Here is an 18513-nt window from a genome sequence, read left to right on the forward strand (position 1 = left end):
GCATTATTTTCTCTTAACCAGCTAAGCTGTCTTTCCAGCCCAAGTTTTACATTTTTAAGTGATGGGGTTGAGGGAGTGTCAAACAGAAGAACATTATATGATGAGAAAATCATATGGAGTTCAAATTTCATTGTGCAAAATAGTGTAGAGACACAATTACAACCACATCTATTATAGTTATTATGGCTAATATTGTATGTTATATTTTATTTCATCAATACAAAATTTGAAAATTTGCTTTCTTCTTTGTTATACAGATACTCATGCAATATCCTCAGCTTTGCATCAACTCGCTGTTTTTTTTTTGTTGTTGTTGTTTGTTTGTTTGTTTTGTTTTTTTGAGACAGGGTCTCACTGTAACCCTGGCTGGCCTGGATCTCACTCTGTAGACCAGACTGGCCTTGAACATTCAGAGCTCTGTCTACCTCTACCTCTGGAGTGCTGGAATTAAAGTTGGACAGCACCACACCCAGCTTAAATAAAAAACTGATACAGAATTCCTCGTGGATCCCAGTAGATGAACTAAAGTTCCAAAATGACTGAACTAGAATAGGTTGAGAAATCAGAAGATAATTCTGAAGTAGGCCAACCCTGGCCGCCACATAAGAAAGTCCCTCTGCTTTAACCTAAACTCTTAAGGGCAGAAAACTGAAGAAACCAGTGTGAACCCCCGTGTTTCCTCTCAAGCTACCTTCTAAAACTTGGCTCTTGCCAGGCCCAAAGCAGCCCATTTGTTATAGAAAAGGAGCTGCCTGGTTCACAGCAGCTAGACTTTCTAGAGAAAGTCGACTCCATCTTTAAAATCAATCTGTTGAAGTTTTGTCTAATTCTTTATTTTGGCATTGCTTGAACCCAGGGCCTTATATATTCTAGATAAACACTCTACCCCATATTCCTAATTAAAAAAAATAGGCATTTAAAAAAAGGCCTCAGCTGTTTTCTATCTGATCTTTTATAGACGAAAGGGCTAAACTTCCCTGTTAACTGGGAACAGTTGGTTTAATAGAAGGAACATTAGACTAGGAGTCAAATATGAGACTCCATTTGACTCCGCACACACCCTCCAAAGGCACAATTGCTCGGACCAGTTCCTCCAATGAGAGGAAAAGAACCACGCCTGGGGCATGTCAAGTCTGGTTTGAATTTCTGTCAGCGGCAGGCAAGAAGCACAAGGAAGACAACATGCTCAATGTTCCCATGCCACCCTGTCCTGGTTCTTCTGCAGACCAAGACATTCAGACAATCAGAATCTCCCCTGGGGATGGCCAAGGAGCACTGAGACCACACAGGATGGTGAAGAAGAAGGAAGGATGACAGGGAGGGGAGGGAGAGGGAAAGAAAAGAGGGAAGAAAGGAGGAAGAAGAGGAAGGAGGAGCAGGCTTTGGAGGGAGCCAAATGTAGAGAAGCACAGATTTGGGAAAGAGAATTTCTTGGTTCTGCAGCTTACAGCAGGTATTTTAGGTAGTATTAGCCATAGTCACACCATTTTGTAAAGCCCCACTTTTGGTTTACAAATGAGAATTCTCAGAACTAAAGTAACTTGTTTTTTCTAGATTCTTACCCTCCCTAGTCTACCACCCCCTGGTAAAGGCTAACCACCACTGGAGAGTTTATGGTTCGGCGACATTCTGTAACCCACTGTTAACTTCATTTCTCCGGCTACACTACTATCGGCTGACTATGGGCCAAAAGAGGGACGTTTTCCCATCCCCTTTTCCTTTTCTGCCCTGGGACTCCCTAGCCTTTAAGCTGAGAACTTAGACCACAGATATCCCTCTAGGTCTTTTCCCAGATAAATTATGTACTGTCCCCGAGTCACTGGTCCAGAGTCATTGTCTGGCTTTCCTTCTCCCAGACCCTGCAGGTTTGGCCCTAGTCTGCTCTGTGGGAGTCCAGCTGTTCTTAGGCGCAGTGCAAGCTAAAAGCCCCTCTCACTTTGTTAAACTTTGGTGGAGGTCTCATAGAGCAAGAGGGAAGGGGGGTCTTCGCTGGCATTCTGAGCTTTAGAATGGAACTAAAGACTTTGTAAGGCTTTGTAAGATTTATCATATCGAAGGAGGGCCATCAGTGCATGCTGCCCAATAGGCTACGTGGCACAATTAAGCAACAAGGTCAACGAGACGTCCGAAGTCCAACAGAATGGCTTAGCGCTTTGTCTCCATGCAACTGGCCGGCGGCCTGCACCCCAGACTTCTTTCTCTACAGCAGACTCTCCATTTTCTCCCCGTACCCTGAACCCCTGGCTTCAAAGTGGGGCAAAGCAGCCTCCCTTGCTTGCCCCCACTGCCTGCTGTCTGCTCTGTCGTTCCCATTTTCTGACCGCCTCAGCCGCTGCCGGCTGCCCGTTCGGTCGGCACCACCCCATTTTGCTTTCCAGACGACGCCCTGTTCTCTCCACGTGACTTCCTGTACCCTTCATACTTTGAAGAATTCACGGCGCAGTTCCTCCCTGTCCCTGCTAAAAATCCTCCTTTTCCCTTTCTCAGCTCTAGAAATAAAGAGAAAAGGGGGTGGGGTGGGGTGGGGATTACAAGGGCACTGCCCTTCTGGGATTTAACCACATTCTCTGCTGGTGGCTTTTGTTTTCCCATCTCACAGGCTTGTTAGGCCCTCAGGCGGGCACTCTGCAGCAAGCTCCGGGTTGGGGAGAAGGGCAGAACAGTGAAGCCTTAATTAGAGCAAGGCCTCAGACCCAGTAAGGGATTTTAGTATGCAGAAGGAAAAGATATTTCAAAATACCCATTTGGTAGCAACAAGCGAGGGAGGGTAAAGAAGATGGTTATTTTATTGTGTAAAGCAAACAATGAAAGCCTCCATGCATTTATGAACACAGAAAGAATATTTATACTGGCATTAAAAAAAAACAAAACAGTACTAGAAAACAAACTCCCTCTGCAGGCCTAATAGAGTGAGAGAGGACACAAATGCTGGTCTCCAACCCTTAGCCGGAAAGAGCCGCGGAAGCAAATAGTCCATTAAACAAAAAGATGCAGAGTCAGCTGCCAGACCAGAGAACAATTTTCTGGTCACAGCCGATGTTTAGACCACAGCGGTGACTGCTGGGATCACCTAACAAAGAGGAGTGATTTAGCAACTGGGTTCAATTTACCTGCTGCCCAGCAAGCTTTCTGCAGATGTCAGGAGCCAGGCCTCCCCGCCCCTTTGTTGCCCGCATCACAAATTCAAATTCTTGCATTCAAGGGCTTCTCAACCTAACATCTGCTCATGAATTCAAAAGTGGCAGCTGTTACTGAGGTCACCTGGCAATGTAGGCGGACCAGCTTGGAGAAGGGTAGCCAGGCATACGGTGGCTTTATTAGTAGCCAACACGTCTCCAAGCGAAGGAACCTGTCCTTGACATTGGCTGAGCTGTCTGTACACTGAAGAATCGACTTCAGGGAACGGTAACAAAGATTTCTTTCTGCAACAGGAAGGATACGTCATTGTGCCTGTCCATACCATTATCTAGCCTTATGGGGGGACCTGAACAGAGTCCCGTGGGGGCACTGTCATATCCATTTTGCCTGGCCGACAACAGTGTCCGTTACCTAGGAAATGCTAGACAAACACTCCAAAGGTGAAGCAAACGGCTGAAGTATCTCTTGCTTCCACCCATGGCAGGCGATTCTCTATAACAAAGGACTAGAACGAGCTTGCCCTGCAGCAGGATGTTTCGTAAAACCAACGAAGTATGAAGAACCCGCCAGGCCACCTCTGGGGTACTCAGTAATCTGCTAAGTTACGGATCAGTTTTAGAAAGTGCTTCTAGAATGTTGAGAAGGCTTTTAAGGACCGTAGAGTGCTTAATTTGTATAACGGATCATTTCTGTTCTCTGATCCCCATCGGCGACTAACCGGACAGGCATGGAAGAGCAGTAGCTCTGAAGACCTTTCTCAGCCCTGTTGCTGTATCAGAGAAAAACCAGGCAGAGCCCGAGTGTGTCAGGCTTTTCAAGACAAAGGCTGTTTACTGGGCAGTTGAAGTGTAGACCCTTCGAGCATTTTGCCCTTGGGGGAAAAAAAGAGAGAAAGAAATGAAGTCTCGGTGTTTTGCCATGAGCTTAAATCCTGGAGTCCTTATGAAAAACAAAACAAGATACTTTCCAGAACATTCCTTGCTCCAAGAGGCCGTTACTGAGTTGACATTGGGTCTGCGCCAGCATTGCGTCACTCCTTGGGATGCAGTGCCAAGAGTTTCACTCTACCTTCCCACATAGACTCAGGGCCCTGCCGGGGTCAAAGGCAGATATAGCTGATGTCTGACAGGCCAAATGCAGCCGCCCGCAGGGGCCTGGACTGCCTTCACCCAGGAGCTCGCAAAGGCAGGAGCAGCCACCGAACTGTGAAGCCCGGCTTCAGGAGGCTGACGGGTCCACAGAGACAGGGTTGCAGCTCATGCTTGCACACTCTGATGCACACGGTGCAGTTCCTCCAGCTCCTTGCCCTGCTGCGTCCTTACCTTGCGGGTCCCCATTCCAGTGCCACAGCCCCCGGAAGGCTTTCCCAAACCAACCATTCAAGTGGTTCTCCTTACAGCACATCATCCTTGCTTTTTTTTTTTTAAACTTCTAGCTCTTCATTATTTTTGTTGAGACAGGGTCACTTGCCCAGGCTAATCCAGTGCTCAAACTACACTGGGTGCTTGTGCCACTGCACCCAGCTACATTTCCTTCTTGTTCTTGGGTTTGTTAGCTATTTGCCTCCATGTTGTTGTTGTTTTTGTTTTGTTTTGTTTTGTTTGTTTGTTTTTTGCCACTTCCCTACTGTCTACCCTGCCTTATTGGAGGCAGAAACATGAGAAGCAAGCTCTGGTCTGTCTTGTCGATTATTGTATTCTAGCTTCTGGATTATGTCTGGTAGATAGTAGGTGCTCAGGAAAAATGCTGAATGTTTAGCCTTGGAAAGCAGCCGTTAGGACGAGCTGCCGCATGCGACTCAGTTTGATTGAGTAATAAAGAGAAAGGTGCTGGGTGTTTTCTAGATCCCCAACCCCAGCACATAAAGCAATAATGAGACTCCACGCCTGTGCTGTGGCCTGGCTGCCAGTCTAGCTACAGGAGGTCCTCAGAGAGGACGGAGTTAGATCCACATCAGTGTAGAAGCAAGAGATGAAGCCTTACACATCACCCGGAAAAACATTTTTCTATTCCCCAAAGAGAAACTAGAGTTGAGAGTTTTATACCATAAATCATTCAGGCAGAAAACCACACATTTGCCCACTGCGTTTTGGTAGAACAAAGCAGTTGTTTGCACATTCTCCTGTCGCACCTGCTCTGGCCTGCCCAGCGCAAACACCTCAGCCAAAAGTGCAAAGGGGTTAAGGCTACCCAGTCTGTTAGACAGCAAGGAGTAAGTGCCACTTTCCCTCATTTCGGCTAATCTAGGAAATCCAATAATAATTGTAAATGGGTAAGTTTAGAAAAGCTTTATGCCTTGAAAATATCGCTCTAAGGGACACATGACAAAGTAATAAATAATAATTATACTCTCATTCACGGGTCTATTTATTAGAGTGATAATGGTGCAGTGTATTTCCCAACAGTCGTATTCGGTTTTCTGGATCTATGAATTATATTTTAATTATATTTGAAATTCTTTTAGAGCAACACAAATGAATAATGTCACTTAAAAAATCATTAGCTATGAAAATCTACACGATGGCACAACCACGGTTAAGTAGAAAACAAAAGGCTCAACATCCTCTGAGCGTGGGATCTATCTGGCATTCATTCACGCTAAAACAACAACTGCATTTCATCCACCCAATCTTGTAGTTCAGATTCCAATTCATTTAAAAGGATTAATTTGTCCTGGCCTATCAAGATGGAAGACATCCTGCTAGGCTCTTTCTGAGCAGCAAGTGTTTTAACTACAGATGCTGAGAGCTCACTATGTTTGTCCAAGAGTGAGTGACAATTAGCCCCATCCTCCTGAAACTGTTAATGCTGCCGGTCCTAAAATAAATGTCCATTCTTTATCGGGCTTCTGACATTTCCCTTCAGTCTGCAACCTGACGGATCGTATATTCGAAATGTACTTAGTCATTTTAAGTCACAAGAAACAAAATGGCTCCCAAGCAGATTTAAAAAAAAATGGTGTTGCAGGAATATGGCTATTTCGTGGCAAGCCCAGAGAACAAATCACTGTGGGGATCATGCTTTGATATAACTGAACCACATAATGATTCCACGCACAATAACTTAGTTGGCCTCAAAACAACACAACACCAATAAACAACAGCCACTCTTTAACCCATGAGAGATTTGACTGCAGATGTTGCTGTAGGAAGTGAAGCAGACTGCTGGAAACAAGCACCCATTTACATAGATGGTTCGAACCTCAAACTGCTTCACCTGGGAGCATCTCCCGGAGGGTTCAGGTCTGGCAGCAGCCCCAAAGACGCTCCCATGGGGGCTCAACAGACACCTGTCATGGGGAGGGAAGGCTTGGGTTTGGGTGCAGCTCTACCCGAAGCTGGGAGGTCACTGTGGAGGGCTGAGGAAGGCAGAAGCAGAGGCATTGGCTGATTCTTAGAATGTCTGAAATGGCTTTTGTTTCCTCAGCGCTGGCGAACTCGTGAGAATGAAAGCCCACCTCTCTCCACAAACCTGGACTGCAGTCTAGAGCGCGTGGAGAAAGCTTCATTGAGAACGTGCTGAGCACAAAGGGGGAAGGGAAGAATTGCCGGGGAGCAAGCCTCTGCAGATTCACAAGGGCAGCTGGGATGTTAAGGTTTGAAGCCTGCCATTTAAAAAAGAATGTCTAAAGCCCGTGCACGTTCTGCGGGAGAGGGCACAGAGCTGCAAGGCTCTCCCTTGGCAAGTGGCTCCGTTTCTAACACATTCTTGTGCACATCTATTACTACATTTTAAATGTAGAGTTGGTTACCAGGGAAACAGGTTCTGGCCCAGTGTTAATTTGAAACTGAAATATTTTTTGAGGGGTTCGGCTCAAAGGAAAGAGCTTGTGAAATGATTTTTGAAAAATACCAGGATTTGGTACACAGGGAGTCACGGCTGTATTTCTGCAATGAGCCATTCTAAGGGCTCAGCGTCATTGAATGGAGCTCGATATCTGCGAGGAGGGCCATGGCAACTTAGCCTTTCCCCCTTCAGAAATGATAGCGCCCCGCCCCCCAGCTCCATGCACACACAAATGGTGGATGTATCATTGTATACGACAAAAAATATGATTTTGAAAGAATTTAATTTTTAATTTTCATATTTCACACAATACAGTTAAAGTCCGCTTCTTAAAGATTAAACATTTTTAATAATTCCTATTGAACTTATTTACGCTCTTGGAGATTATCTCAGAAACCCATTTGTTTTTTAGTTTTAGCTAAAATTGAGCCAAATCACCAGACTTTAAAAAAAAAAATTCTTTTGTCTAGTGGCGCCACACCTATCATATAACTGAATTTCTTTAAAACAGAAGCCATCTCTCTTTTATAGCAGAGTCTCTTTATAAATCTGTGCTTGTGTTTTTGTAGTATTTGAATACAAGGGGCTATTTAGCTTCATGCCATCTCCAACATATTACAAGTATCTTAGTTTCAATTTTTAAAAGTCACATTTTAATGCATCTGATGTTTTTCCTGCATGGCTCAAAAAAAAAATCTATAAAACATGCAAATTCCAACCTACCTGTGCGCGTCACTCAGGGCAGTGTTAGCATAGCAAGACACTCGGCCATTTTTATGTGAGGTGATGGAGACCACTGATTTCTCCGTCTTCCTGCTCACGAGTTTTAGATGCGATGGTCACACACACCAGGCGTCACACGCAGAGCAGCCTGAGTGTACTGTGATCACGAGGACTGAATTTATCAACGGCAAAGCAGGACTGAAGGAAGAAGTTTCTTCTCCGAGGACTCTCTGAGGCTGCACCCAAGGAGGTGGTCTGTTGGATTTTCTTCTCCTCCCTTGCTCCTCGGAGAGTTCAAAGCTCAGAGCTGACCACTGCAAAGGCCACAGCCACAGTCACAGTCTGCTGAAAATCAAACCACTGATCCCAGCACTGAGAACACAAACATGAGGCAGGACCTGCCCTGCTTGCACACGATGCGGTACCTAGGAGTTAAAAATAGAGTCCACCTGGCCTCCTACCTGCATAATAAACATGTAAGTTTCAAGTGTTTAATTTGATATTCACATTAATTAACAATACAACATACATTATTTAAAAGACAGCAAATGCAAGGAGAAAGGGGGAGACACCATCTGGTAGCAGAGTTTTGTTGTTCTTGTTTGGGTTTTAGGGTTTTGTGGGATTTATTTGGCTTTGTTTAAAAAAAGAGAGAGGAGAGAGAGAGACAGAATCTTATTTTGAACGTGATGGAAAGCAAACCTCCAGCAGCAAATGAACCCGAAAAGAAGGGTGATGTCGAAATAACGAAGGCTGTAAAGATGCAGAACAGGGCTTCGCTACCAGATGATATGGCATAGAGAGCGTTTACATACTCACATCGGAAATACTAGGCAACATGTAATGAATTCTACACAGCACGCACACACAGCACAGCACGGCTAATCCTGCCTGCCATCTTAGGCTCACACAAGCAAGCTACGCACTGCATGCAGCCCACAAGCGAGCCAGCGCGAGGGGAGGAGGAGGAGGCAAGGGACAGCTCACCTTAAATGCAGTATCTGATTAATGTTGTAAGTGACATTGCGTATCAGCCTCAGAGTCTTGGCTCAACTGGGTAGGAGGGAACAAAGAAAAATGTCATCAACTGGTGATGCAAGATGAGCCCAATCACTAACCACTGTTTAGCAAACTCCAAATTCTGCAACCAGGCAGTAGAAGGCATTCCATGCACTGAAGCAGAGCGGCTGCACAATGAAGGAGTCCTTCTGCTTCTGAAAAAAAAAAAATCCAACAGTCCTTTTGCTAAGGAAGAAAATCAGCTGGAATGAGCCCAGTCATATCCTCTTCTTGGAGAAAGCTTGCAATACAGTATGTATCTGCTTGGGGATGCATTTTATAGTCTGTTAATTTCATAGAACTGCTAGCAGCAGCAGAAAAAAAAATGAAAAAAAAAAAAAAACCTGCTAAGCTACTGCCGAGTGGAGACGGATTCTGAAAAAGGGAATAGCATTTGTAGTTTGTTTTTTTCCAAACCCTAAGGTGGCGGCAGGCTTGTAGAAGAATGCATGATCAGTTGTCTGTATCCGTTCTATAACCTTTAACCACAGGCAGCGTAAATGCATCCGGCTAAATGGATCTGCAGAACAGAACGGCAGATACCGCTGCAGACATAATTGTATGAAGATGGAAGAGACTTTCCTTACAGGGAGAAGCCCAAGAAAATCAGTACAGAAAAAGAAATTATGTCAGGTTCCTTAGGATGTACAGCTTGCCTTCATACACAATTAAAGCTATCTTTAGGATATTGACCTAAATAATAGTAAGATTTACAGCAGCATACTGTACGTGTTCCAAACATAGCAAACGCGGAGTGATTTGTCTTCCCCCTCCCCCTCCAAAGCGAACAAGCCAGTTATAGGAATAGCAAAGGCAATGGACGGTACACACTGGCGGGGAGGCAGTGTGTGTCTAGAGGCGATGTCCCTTTGTTTTACTTGGAGGTTTATTTAAGCTACACTTGCACCATGGCATTGACATTAGGAGGTCAGGGCTGATATCCATTTTATGAGTGAAATGTTTCCCCAAAATTAAATCTCATCTACTCAGACACCAAATTTAATGTCTTCCTTAGTGTCACCCCCCCCCCACGCTGCTCAGGATTGATGGGACCTAGTGTGGCTGTGTGTAATAAACTGGGATTGCTGTCTATAGAATCCAATTCATAATTATGAGAAATTATTTTTAAATTGTTTTTAATTATTGTATTTTAATTTTAAAAAGCCTTCAAGAACTCATATGCACAGACCCTTTCATTCTCTTCTCCCTCACACACATATACGTGCATGCACACACATGAGCGCACACACACACACACACACACACACACACTTAGAGCTCAATTTGCAACAAAATGTTAACACATGGAACAAAACTGTTAAATGGCTGCTTATTCAGGATTTTAAAGAAACACTTCATAAGCAAAAGCTATTTTTCTACGAAGCCAGTGTGGCTACGTCTCCAAAGTAGAAAATAGGTTAGCTTGGTAGATTTTTTTTTTAAGATACCACCAGCAGATTTAAAAACAGAAAAAAATATTTAACACGCTGTATAACAAGAAGTCTTTATTAAGAAAACAAGACAGATTCTTTTCTACAAAGAAACCATATCCACCTCCACCCTCAGAGCCCAGATATAAGCTAGCGTTTCTATGAAATGCTCTGAGGTTATTTTTAAATATGTAATCTTTACATTTTTCTCCTCACATAGTCTTTACTTGCCTATTGCATCACCAATATGCCGTTGTTAATTAATTTTAACAGTGCACCCATGAATTAATGTTTTCCTGGTTTGCCAGTTTTCCAGTGACTCTCTTCTCTGTACGAGCTGCCTGACAATAAGAGGTTAGCAAAGCGTTCACACACCCTAGAAATTGTTTAGAGGAGAAAAGCCACCGGAACACCTCGGCTTAGGTAGTAGGCTTCCCGACTGGATTGTTTCTAGTCTGAATTCTATCTTCTCCCTCGGATCAGAAGTGATTGGCAGCTGACTGTACGGAAAGCACCCCTGCCTATCTCTAGCCCAAAGGCATTATTCTGTCAGTAGGGTAGGCTGTCGGGACAGTGGGTCCTACCTGATCCACAGCAAGTCGCCTGCTGTTGAAGCACACTTCTCTCTCACAGTGCTCCAGAAAGGCAATGGTAGCTCTGGTGTTACTAACACCAGTGGTGGAGCCCTCCACCCCCCCCCCCACATCAGGGCTTTTGATACTCTGGCTAACAACATTGACAGCGACCAAAAATTAGAACGGAGTGTCCTTGTGCTAATTCCTTCTTTACCAAGGGGGTCTAGAATTAGACAGTTATGTGACATTACAAACACCAAGCTAATGACCATCATCTATAAAGCAGAGCCCTTCAAGAAGAGTTGAAGAAGGGTGAAGGAAACACCTTGGCAGGCGACACTCAGTGTCTGTTGAGCTAGTCCCCATGAATGACGTCAGAAGGCTAGACAGTCACATTACTCATGCACAAAGTATTATTGGGATACAGAATCAGTGGTGATGCTATTGAGGCAAGTCAGCGGCTAAGAACTGCCAATGGCAACAGCAGTCACGCATCTCAGGCCCCCTGGAGATGAGGGGATAGTGTCACGCCCTTTTATAGCAGTGGCTCAACCTTTCCTGTGCTGCGACCCCTTCATACAGTTCACGTTGTGCCGACCCCAACAGAAAATTATTTTCATTGCTACTTCACAACTGTAATTTTGCTACTGTTATAAATCATGATGTACATATCTGATGTGGGGGTATCTGATGTGTGACCCCTGTGAAAGGGTTGTCCAACCCCCAAAGGGGTGAAGACACAGGTTGAGAAGGGCTGCTTTGTACGTCAGGGTGGTGGCTGTGGTTGGGCCCTATCCAGGTACTTCTTATAACCTGATGCCAGGGCAAAGGGTTTGTTTCCACACCTCTTGTGGGGTATCCTTGTTCACTCTTTGTGTCAAAATGAGCAAGAAACCCCCACATATTGAATGTTATTTTGTGATGTCCCTAGTGGGCAAACCTGATATATTCACCAAGCCTACTTGGGTTAAGCAAACATGAATTCTAGCTGTAAATATTCTGAGAAATGAGTCTGTTTGGGCAGATGCTGTCAACTAATAAATCTTGTTTTGCACTGGAAAAAAAAAGGCATGCTCATGCCTGAATTATTTAAGCTTTGTCACGATTACAAGTGGCAAAGATATGCATTTGCTTAGGATTAAAAAAAAATCACATGCCCTTCATCCTCAGGGCACATGCACAGACATTAACTCAAATGAGAATCCCTTCTCCACAGTGAACATTGTAGGCTTTGACAAGTCAAACATAAGGTTCCCAAAACAATGCGGCAAGAACGAACTGGAGCACAGAGCAAGGCAGGAGAGACTCCTTTACCGGCATGTTATTCTTTGGCCTCTGCGTTCTGCAGGCGGAGCTAATTTTATTTCCGGGCCTGTGGGTTAAAGTTAAATTGCATGGCTTATGCAAAGTACATAATTCAAGTATGAACAAAGCTCGGCTCTTCTCATTTGAAAAAACCATCAAGTCAGAGCACTGAGTCCCAGAGGAATCCCTGGTTTATAAACATTTGGATGGCTTTGCATGTTTCTTGATGCCATTCACAGCTTTAAAAATTACAACTGGTTTCATTTTATACCTAATCTACATATCAGTAGGTGAGCCCATGATCAGGTTGGCTAGTCAACTGAATTTTAAAAATAAATATTTACCATGTCTAATATTTTTGTTTAAATTCTTATGTAAATATAAAAAGCAGAATTTTTTATGATGTTGATTATATTTAGGCTTGGAAACAATTTGGTAGTTTTCTTTCTTTTTTTCCTTCTTTAATTAATTATCAATGGCTGTGTTCTTTGAGACAAACTCTCACTGTGTGGGTGAGTCTAACATCAAACTCAGAGATGCCTGTCTGCCTCTGCCTCCTGTATGCTGGGATTAAAGGCGTGCATTACCTCAACCTGCAATAAAGTGATTTATCAATGACTTAAAATAACTTTGGGGGGCTGGAGAGATGACGCAGCAGTTAAGAACACTGACTGCTCTTTCCAGGGCACCTACGCTTGATTCCCAGCACCCAAATGGTGTCTCACAATCATCTGTAACTCTAATTCCATAGTTCAAGAGGACTCACTGCCCTCTTCTGAACTCTATGGGCCGCAGGAATGCTTGTGATACTCAGACAAATCACTTATACACATTAAAAAAAAAAGAAGAGATAATCTAAAACATAATGGGATGATAATTTAGCTGGCATTTTTAAGAAAGTCCATCATACTTCCAATGGCTAGGTCTTGTCCAGAGATCTGCGTAGGAACTTCTGTAGCTGATCAAAGCTGAAAATCATACTAAATTATAGTAATAAATCCTAACCTGATAGTACAATATCCTATAGTATTGACTATCATCAGTATTAAAGATAACCATCATATAGAGACTAGAATTTAAAATCTGAGACTAGTTGATTGAAAGCCTGGACCTCCCCCCAACTCTAAAGGATGAGATTGCATCCTGCATCTCATCTCTACCTAACTCCAGAAATCCTCCCAGACATCCTGGGGGGAGGTTTCTCATGGAATTGTGGGTACTTAGACGATTACCAACCAGAGCCAGCCTGGGCCTGACCCTTTTGAGAAAAAAAAAAAAAAACAAAAAACAAGGAGACCATGTTGGGAAATTAGGAGAAGAAAGTAGAGTACCAACTTTGGAGGGAGGCTTGTTGCAGTTTGCAAATGGTTCATGGCATGCAGTAGCTGGGGAAAGTGTGCATTTCTGCACATGCTAACATCTCATTGAAGAAAGTCCACATTACACCTTAGGCTTGCGGTGTAGCTCGGTTTGAGTTTGCTCCCTGGCACCACATATATACAGATTTGCCCCAATTCGCACCCGTAATAAGCTAGTTCGTCTAATCATTGTAGTAAAAACCACAGCTGGCTTTTTAAATACCTACTATGTTTAGCATTTATGATCAAATTTGTTATAGATTACCTAACTTTTAAAAGCCTAAATTAGTAGAGAATGGAAAAAGTCAACATAAATCGTCAAGGTCAACCTGGTTTCAAGTTACAAACAGTATTTTCTTTTAAACAGAAATTTTTTAAAAAGAATGTTTAAAAAATTTTTAAACAGAAAATCAGGTGCTTATTATGAGGTCCTTTTCCCAACATGTATTTTTCCTTTGTTTTTCTTGTATGTGTGGGTATCTTTATTTGTGTTTTGAGGGGTACACATGCATGCATGTGGAAGCCAGAGTCTGGTCTCGGGTGGTGGTTGTTCCTCAGCCCACATCTTTTCTCTTCTTTGTGGCTCATGTATATATTTTTAGTGGACTTTTTAAAAATTTACTTTATTGTAAGGAACTCACAAATAAAAACATCACATAGCTAGATTAAGGGAACCACTCAAATAAACACTTTCCCAGCCCCAAACTCTATACAACTAATGAACTTCTGTACAGTTAAAATGGCCATTCTGAAGCCATGGAATTCTACTTGGGATTTTATACTTTCACTCTTAATTACATTTTATCACACTTTTCTACTATTAAGAAAAAGAAGAAGAAAGAAAAAATTTATGACAGAGTTGAAAGTAGAAAAACATTTAAGTTATATTCTCTTTCATGACTTGTGTGTATTGAAGAGCCTAATTTTCCTCAACTAAGCTCAGTGGTTAAATGTATCATTTTAATGAATGGATGTGTACCAGCTGCTCTTTCTTTTTTCTCTCCTTTTCTTTTCCCCCTCCCTCTTTCTTTCCTTTCTTTCTTTCTTTCTTTCTTTCTTTCTTTCTTTCTTTCTTTCTTTCTTTCTTCCTTCTTGAAATAAGCAACACTGGTTGTCCTGGAGATTGCTAGTTAGACCAGAGTTTGTTATTCCAGCTCAGAGATCTGCTTGCCTCTGCATCCTGAGTGCTGGGATTTGTCTGTTCATTTGTTCTGATCTAAAATCCCTTCTGTATATATCTACAGATGTATAGAAGTTCTATTTGTACGTGATCCTAAAAGAACCCATCACAGCTTGCTTTCTAGGTTGAGCAGACCAAGAGCTAGATTCCAAGCCTCCTGCCTCCTTGTGGCTTGTGGCAGATTATTTCGACTAACTGTCAGCAATTGTGTAAGCCAGCGAGATGGCTCTCAAAGGGTCCTTCTTATCAACCCGCTCCACCCTGCCTGGGAATGGGAGAGGGTAATCTCGCTCTGTCTAGTGAGGGATGAGCAATTAGAACACTAAGAAGCCTTCAATTTGTAGATTTCAACTTTTTACTTCCACTGTCAGCATCTGGGAAAGATCTGATAGCAAGGTCAGGCAGAAGCCTTGGGGAATACTCAGAGGTGGATATTCCCAAGCCTTGAGGATCACGCTGAGGCAGATACTCCCAAAGTCTAGGGAAACTCACAGAAGCAGATACTCTAAGAAAGAGCCAGAAGGAGAAGGGGAAACCAAAACACAGGTTTTCAACAACAACAACAACAACAACAAGATAAAAACTGGTAGGATGGAGGGGAGGCTGTGCAGCTCAACCCAAGCTAGTCCAAACGACAAGACATCCTCGGGTGGAACCCCCTCAACAGGTGCCACTGTCACGAGGGACGTCGCTACGTCTGCTTTAGCAGCTGGGTGAGCTCTGCTTTTACGTCTTAGTGTGTCTGAAGTGCCAGTTGAAGAACATTATTTAGACGACCTTGAGTCTATTCGGGTCCGTTGCCACACCAAGCCCATTTACCGCCATGATCACCTGCCACTGACCAAACAGACAAACAAAATGATAGGCTGGTCTAGACTTGGAACTAGGAAAATACTGATCCAGCAGGGAGGCTGTTTCTCTTTCTAGAGAAAATGGTAATTGGATAGAAAGAGAAAGGTGGAACTGTACGTAAGATTTCTTATACATTACAGTATCTACCTCATGTGAGAGAATCATCCTTCCCATATGTCCTTCCCCTTGACAACAAATATTCCCAGACTAAACCTAGCAATGCACTGGTCTTTTCTTTCACCAGATAAACTAAAGTACCAAAGGAGTACCGAGAGCCTCACCTCAGCCCAGGCAGCTCAACCCACATCCCACTGACTTCTTTTCCTTGTTCTGAACATAAAGTGTCACAAGCATTTGCTGGTTGAAGCAGCCACCATTACCTGAGTCTCTGGGCTTGCCTCCTGCGGGATCTTTGTGTCTCCCAGGGCACCTGGAGTTTTGCCTCATGCAGCCAAATGACTCACTAGAGTTTGTTACTGACTCCTAACTTAAGTCATGAGATTCTTTCGCTAGTTCCGTCATTACCAGTGGCAGCTTCGGTCTTGGGGCTAGCAAGATGCTTCCTAAAATGGAGAACATCAGCCCACGAGAGACAGATGGAGATTCCTATGGAGACCTTTCAAAGGTTTCATCATCACTCGCTCCTCAAAGAAAAACCCCAAGCTGACTGGGAAGCTGTGAAACCTGCCCTTTTGGGGGCAGGGAAAGGGGAAACGGAAATGAGGGTGACCCGACAAGACCACCTCCACCTCAAAAGAGCACCTCCCGTTTCCCCTGGGTCATGGTGCCTGCGTGTGTTTCACAGAATTATAGGACGGGGAAGATAGTTTGGGAAATGTTGTCTACACACTCTGAGGCCAAAGACAGTACAGTCTGACCTTACAAGAGGATAGAAACAGGACTCCTTGCTGTCCAGGGCTCTGCTCTTTGTGATTTCATCATCTGGTTCCTTCTAGAAGTAATTTCAGACTGTCAACTTGCTTATTGAACTGCTGCAGATTACATGAAGATGATCAGATGCCCAAAGAGGATTTATAATGTGTTTCTCAATTCCTCTGGAGCAAATACATTTACATCTATCTTTAAAAAGCTCAACTAAAAACAATTTTAAACAAAATATGTAAGTATAGGCTCAAAATTCCCTAGGCCTAAGAGTCTTTGATACTTGGGTAGTATCAGAGACCCAGGCTTAATCGCTGTAAGTCAATCATTCTAAATTTAGCTGGTTGAAGTCACCTTTCTTCTATTTGGTTTGCAAAGAAACATCTCATGAGTTAGCATGAATGGCTAAAAATAAGCTGCAAGTTTCGTTTTCTGTTGTTCAGCATGGCTTAGAAACAAAACAGCACAAGCCTCGGAGATGCGTTGAATAGTGAGAAAAGTCAGCAATTAAAATTGCTTCCTTTCCTGTCCCGATGACCAGCTCATCCCCAGGCCTGAAAAACTCACACCTCTGTCCCTTTCATGAATCACACACACACATAAATAAGACATGGCAGGAAACCAGGGGCTGAGGCTAGTAATGCGGGGGGGGGGGGGGCAGTGGCTTGTACGTAGATGCATCATCACTTCCGCACAGGGTGTCACGTACACTTCAGCCCGAATCTCAAGTGATGCTGGAGACCCTTCTGTGGGGTCAGGGATAAATGAATAAACCATAGATTCCGTGACGACAGGTTCCAAGGGATTGAGCTCAGAGTCTCCCTTGACCCAAATGCCATTGTTCTTGTGCAATTCCATACTACAGACCCAGGCAGCTCACAAGTTCAATTTCAAAACCGTCTTTTCAGGGCCAAGTCGGGCAAAAAGGTATTTAGCAGCAGTGCCCGTACTTCAAAGAGACGGTAGCCACCTCGCTTTGGAGCGTTCAGCCGTGTTCGTGCCTGGCAAGCAGCACCGTGGCAAGCAGGCTCTCAGTTAAACAAGATTGAAAGGGGGCGAAGAAGGGTTAATCTCCCTCCATTAAGGAGGGGCCTCTGGGTGAGGTGAAGAGAATAATCTGTATGAAGTGCAGAGCAGACAAAGCACTTTCTGGTAACGAAATTACGGTGTGGGGCGCGAAGAACGATTGTCCTGATTTTCACTGTGGCCATTTCTTAGGTCTCGGGGCCTTTGCTTAGCTTTGAAGTTACAGCTTCAGGGAGGGGGATGAGGGCCTGTTCACATCGAGAGCAGGACTATTTGAGCTGTGATTCCACGGAACTAGGCTGCCTGGGAGGAGAGGGTGAGGCCACAGCTGCCAGGATATTGGACAGGCTTATCGAAGCACAAGTTAGACACCAGTCACGTAAATAGAACAGTCGCGGTCTCTTCCCCGGGCTAGGAAATGGCCTCTGCATTGTCTTCTTTTTCATTTAGAAAAACTTTCTAAAAAGGGTTTATTTATTTATTATTGTTATTATTATTATCATGTGTATGTATGCATGTGTGTATGCATGTGCGTGCACATGTGCTCAGAAGCATGTTGGATCTCTTGGAGCTGAACTTACAGACAGTTGTAAACTGCCTGATTGGGGACTGGGACTCGGGTCCTCTATAAGAACAATACATGCCCCAGAGATAACACTGAGTTATCTCTCTATACCTTATTTTTTGTTTGTAATTATGTATGTGTAAATGTGTATGATGTGTGAACATGAAGGCTGGAGGCATCAGATCCCCTGGAACTGGAGTTATATGTAGTTGTAAGCTGCCTGACCTGGGCACTGGGAATCAGAGCACCCAGTGTTCGTAACGGCTAAGCCACCTTACCAGCCCCCTATTTTGAAAAACAATCATTTGAGAAATTTCAAAAATAAATTTTTCTTCCTGTTTTTGGCAGTGGGGAGGAGTCACAAGAAGTTACAAAAACAGTAAAGGAAGGATGGTGTTGCACACCTGTGATCCCAGCAGAGGCGGGAGAATGGGGAGTTGACGTCCAACCTGGGCTCAGGGTGAGAGCCTGCCGAAAGTAAAGGAATGGGCAGTAAGCGTAGTACTCCCCAGTGGTCCGGGTACCTTCCAGACTGTGGGACACTGATTCTGGGATCCGGGGATGGAGCTTATCTGGTTTCTCTGGTTTTCTCATGCACTCTCTGTGGCAGTAGCTTTGCTGCTCTCTCACACAG

The 18513-nt window shown here is 43.9% G+C and overlaps 1 protein-coding gene across 3 annotated transcripts in view; it reads right to left on the minus strand.

Moving 5' to 3' along the window:
* Zbtb38 (zinc finger and BTB domain containing 38) overlaps positions 1-18513 on the minus strand; it is an 82654-nt gene that overhangs the window by 53805 nt on the left and 10336 nt on the right. The window contains exons 3-4 of one of the 3 annotated variants that reach the window (XM_013353587.2): positions 8635-8700; positions 7648-7961 (exon numbers count right to left, since the gene is read on the minus strand). The gene's annotated coding sequence lies outside the window, so the exon portion shown is untranslated. Of the gene's footprint in view, positions 1-7647; positions 8109-8466; positions 8590-8634; positions 8701-18513 lie in introns of those variants that run through there. The other 2 variants (XM_013353586.2, XM_026789002.1) reach the window with 2 other exon arrangements.

This window comes from Microtus ochrogaster, unplaced genomic scaffold, assembly GCF_000317375.1.
Source record: "Microtus ochrogaster isolate Prairie Vole_2 unplaced genomic scaffold, MicOch1.0 UNK12, whole genome shotgun sequence".
NCBI classification, from domain to species: Eukaryota; Metazoa; Chordata; class Mammalia; order Rodentia; family Cricetidae; genus Microtus; species Microtus ochrogaster.